Here is a 5,000-nt window from a genome sequence, read left to right on the forward strand (position 1 = left end):
ATATATATATATATATATTTATATATAGTAGCAGCTGCGACGACGGCGGCGGCAGTAGCTGCTGAAGTAGCAGTAGCAGTAGCAGTAGCAGTCTAGCAAGTAGCAGTAGCAGTAGCAGTAAGCAGTAGCAGTAGCAGTAGCAGTAGCAGTAGCAGTAGCAGTAGCAGTAACAGATATGGTTATCCCATTAAAATCCATATGGCCGCATAGGTTTACGAAGGATGAGAAGCAGCATTATAATCAAATATATGCAAGGGAATATATCATGCATATATAAGACGCATATATATCACACTCCGAGATATAATTGGGATATATATATATATATATATATATATATATATATATATGTGTGTGTTCGTGAGTGTGTGTGTGTGTGTTGTAGCGTGAGCGTGGTGTGGGCGGACTTGACGTCGATGGCAGTGCATATATAATACACAGCAGAAACATGTAATAGATGAAACTGCATGCATTATTAATAGCTCATATGATTAATATGTTATTATAGTCATCATCTAGTACGTGATAAATGCTGGGGCAACATGTGTTACTCTCTGGTATTATATTATAACTACCATTATTATACGTAGCAAGTTTTCCATGCTACACTAATGTGGGCGTGTGCGCGTGTGCGCGCGTGTGTGCGTGTATGTGTGTGCGTGCGCGTGCACGTGCGCGTGCACGTGTGTGTATGTGTGCGTATACGAACCTTGTAGGAATCACATACGAATTTCTTAAAACTTCGTTCTGCTCTTCGTTGGATGTCGGATGAATGTTGACCATTCATGACGATCCATGGAATGTACGTCATACGTGGAACCAGTGCTTTCGTCTCAGCACCAACCTCGTACTGTAGTATGTTTCCCCACCGCGAGGTGGCGCAACACTGTATATCTTCCCAGTTCTGACCTAGTTTTTCAGCACACTGAAACGTTTGAGAAAAATATAATAAAATGGTATCATAAATGTAATAATGGTAATAATATGGTCTGATGGTATAATAAAGCTCTTTTTCAGCAGCGAACCCTCTTGAGTGGGACTAAGAATGCGAAGGAAGAATAAGAAGAATAAAGCTTTTTTTCATTCATATTGAAAAACACGCCGTGCTTAGAGAAATGATCCATATATAGACATAAAGGTGGAAAATGCGACAAGTATGTGATATTTTGTATTGGATTTGTTTGTTGGTCACCACCTACCGTTTTGCCGGCCCAGGCTGGGTGAACATTCGAGTTGAACATGCAGTGGATGTACTGAAGCTCCAAGTTCCAGTCGTCAAATGTGCTTATTGCACAAGTCTGCAAGAAAATTGTACTGGCCTTCAGTGACGAATCACTCGGAAATATACGTCCACACACATGCACGCGCGCGCACACGCACACGCACACGCACACGCGACACGGCGACACGCAGCACGGCACACGGCACCACGCACACGGCACACGCACACGCCACACACGCACAGCGCACAGGCACACGCCACACGCAACACGACGCACGCACACGAACTGTAGTGGTGCGCACGCACCGCACGCACGCACGCAACGCACGCTTACGCACGCGACGCACGCCGCACGCTGCGCGCACACCACCACACACATAATATATATAATAATATTATAATATACTATTATATAGTATATATATGTATATACGTATCCCCCAATTATATCTCGGAGTCTGATATATAATGGGTCCGATTACTCTGTTTCCTTATTCGATGCTGAAACATACGAATGTTGTATAAACCTGTATATAAAAACAAGACTATAAATTTATCAAGATCATCATAAATATTCATGACTATTAAAGGTCTAAAACTTAACGTGTAGCCTGGCACTCTTAATTAACTTCACAAGTTCTATCAATTAGGCTTGTGATGTCATCACGAGCTAATAAAACATTGGGTATCATGTATATATAAGGTATTATTAGCTCTTGATGTCACATATCTTCCAATGATATACTGTATCTGACGGCAGATCCTGGAATTTCATTACAAAAATGTTTTGTAACCGAGCGTTGAACATCCAGAAAATAACAATGCTTGATGATGCTTCTACAGAAATGTAAACGCCACACGTACGTGGAGATTTTTGTACATTATGCATGTACGACGCATCGTTTTCATCTAAGGTAGGCCTATGCTTTTTCCCCAGAGGGGTGAAACGTGTTTCCACAGAGGGTGATGGATATTTTTGGATCACTCATGTTGCAAAGTGGGCCCTACAGCAGTTTGCGCGTGCGTGGGTTGGCAGGCGTAGTAGTGTACAGCTGTGTTACCGAAATTAGTATGGTCCTGTCGTTGGGCGCGGCGTGCGCGCCGTTGTCGGGTGCCGTGGTTAGCTGCCGTGCGTGTTTGATGGCATATCAGATTAGTTTTCGGCGTTTCATACTGTGCTATGCGGCTCGTGCGTGGGCGTTAAAGTAGTGCGTATGATGCGCGTATCTGTTTGTTGACCCATCGTTGCGTCGCGTTAGGGCGTCATAATGTGTTCACACAGTGCGTGAGTGGCTCGGTTGTCCAACACGTTTTGACCCTGGGGTGGCGGAATATGTGTTCTCGCCGCATCGCAGTGGTGCACAACTCACAAACGTCTGCGTGCGTGCGTATATTGTGCATGATCCTGTGCTTGCTTTGTGTGCCTATATTATAGGGTGCTGCCATATCTGATTATGTGTCCAAAAGGCACAGGTTTCAAAAGAGATCACATAAGAGTTGTAACCTGCCAGGTAAAGCAACAACAAGCAGAAATAAATCTAGGTATGTAACACTTTAGTATATATCGCTGTCAACAATGTCACAACATATCCGCTGTGGCGTTCCTGGCGCCTTTCTTAATTCGAATGTTTATCGCCACAATGATATCACATTTATGTCTTATTATATTTAGCGCAGTGTGGCCATTTTTCTATTGTATGATCACACGCTGTAAACCAATTGTCTCGGCCTCGACACTCGTTCTGTACCGTGCTGGCACTATAGATCACTGTCCCTTCCGGTACCTCTTCCTAAAAACGGCCAAAAAAGGCGCTATAGGTGACAGGCAGGAAATATAGGATAACAGACATTCACAGGCACTTGGACCGTTTCGATGTAGCTGCTAGAACTATAGCCCTTCGCTCAGCCACATGCAAAGTGAAGGGCCATAGTTCTAGAGCTAGTTTCAATGGTCAAATGATAGTTAAAAATATCGCGAAGTGTATATTACTAGAAATGTCTTACAAACGTTTTTATGTGCATTGTTCTATCGAAGTTAATTCCACGTAAATGCCGCTTCAAAAGGTTTCTTTGCAACACAGCCCACAGGCACTTGGTAGCCGTTTCCAAAAAATATAAATGCTAAATAAATACAAATCTATTTTACTACCAAAGTCTTAATGTTTCTCTGCTCTCCTTCACCTGTGGGTATAGTCCCTTCGCTCCCACTACAGTAGCGGGAGCGAAGGGACCACACCTATGCCGGCATAGTTACATGAGCCCATAAATCCTTGCACTATAATACGTGCCGGTTGGTTATCACAAACCATATACATGTACTATACTAGCTCTAGAACTATAGCCCTAACCGAAAAGCCGGAGCCGGAAGCATGTGGCGGAGCGAAGGGCTATATAGTTCTAGAGCTAAAACCATACAAAAAACCATATTAATACGAAAATAATAGTATATATATTATATATATGTATATATATATTAGTATATTATACAAATCCATGATATAAAGACTGGCACCGATCTTTTTCCGTAAGAGTGCGGAAATTCGATTGCGAAAAGCACTTCCCGACCCTGTTCATGGCCTGCCATGTCGGGTGAGCGTTTCGAGATTGGAAGCGCTGTGTGTCGGGGCAAGCTGACTCTATGTAGATCGTCAAACGCTCAACGTGTTCTTTCATCCTCGTGGTGGCGCCATGAACCAACAGCCTGCGACGCCCAGGCGGACGACGATGGAGTGCAGGGCCCGCACAACGATGAATGTAGCGGAGTGCGTATCCATTGCCGAGCGACGGAAGCCTTTACCACCACAGAGAGACGGTATTGCTTGAAAGACGATATAAAAGAGATGAATCGTGAGATCGGAGATGGATAGATGAGAGAGAGGGGGAAGTGATGAAAAAGGAGAGAAGATGACGACCGAAGTGAGAGACGGAGAGAGTGGAGGAACGGGAGAGAATGCTAAAGAGGAAGAGAGGAGGAGAGAGGGATGAGAGAAGAGAGGAGAAGGAGGAGAGGAGGTAGAGTCCTTGCGGCGTAGGAGAGAGATTTGTGTTACTTGTGAGTGTGAAAAATGATGATGCATCGTGGATCGAGAGTCGAGAGGGCTACTACTGCAGAGAGATGCACTTACGCGCTGCGGTTAGCCTGATGAGTCGCCGCTGGTGTTAATTAGTATCTGCGACACAGGACAGTGCGGTGTTGGCCCGTTGCGTCGTTGATGCGCACTGATTATTTTAACATCTGTATGTGGCGCTCGTGGCGGCATGGGCGGGGAAATAGCACAGATAGGATCGAAGCAGCTGTGAATGGTTATATATAACACATCGCTAATAGGACTAATGGCATTGGCGTCGCACAGTGAAGATAAGGTGTGGCTTTTCTGAATAATTTAATCAATAAATGATCAGGCAGACACGCGCGTATCGTTAGCAAAGCAGCCCCATTATATAGCTGATGCACTGTATTACTGTGACCCAAAAGTAATGGCCATTAGATTCATCATATAGCATCCACGGTAAGCTCTATCAGTAACGGCTAACGCTCCATTGGAGCGTTCCAACTTTAATTGTCGATTGAAATCGTGATGATAAACGAGATGTATAAAGGGGGATGGTTGATATCTTAAGGGGGCCGAGACGGAACATCGGACGTTAGGATAGTGAGAAATAGATATCAAAGCGGAGTGCGATTCGTATCAATTAGATAGTCAAACAGAGGGGCTGGGGGGGGGTTCGATGATGAAATAGATAGTCAAGGGTTATATAGCACGTGTATAGGAGGGCC

General features: G+C 44.3%; 1 long non-coding RNA gene across 1 annotated transcript in view; it reads right to left on the bottom strand.

Annotated features, from left to right (window-relative positions):
• Positions 1–3,974: 3,974 nt before the first annotated feature.
• Positions 3,975–5,000, bottom strand: part of LOC106815681 — a 3,923-nt gene continuing 2,897 nt past the window's right edge. The window contains exon 3 of the long non-coding RNA XR_001394771.1: positions 3,975–4,040. This is a non-coding gene — a long non-coding RNA (uncharacterized LOC106815681). The remainder of the gene's footprint in view (positions 4,041–5,000) is intronic.

The sequence above is a fragment of the Priapulus caudatus genome, unplaced genomic scaffold (genome assembly GCF_000485595.1).
Source record: "Priapulus caudatus unplaced genomic scaffold, Priapulus_caudatus-5.0.1 Scaffold1174, whole genome shotgun sequence".
NCBI lineage: Eukaryota > Metazoa > Priapulida > Priapulimorpha > Priapulimorphida > Priapulidae > Priapulus > Priapulus caudatus.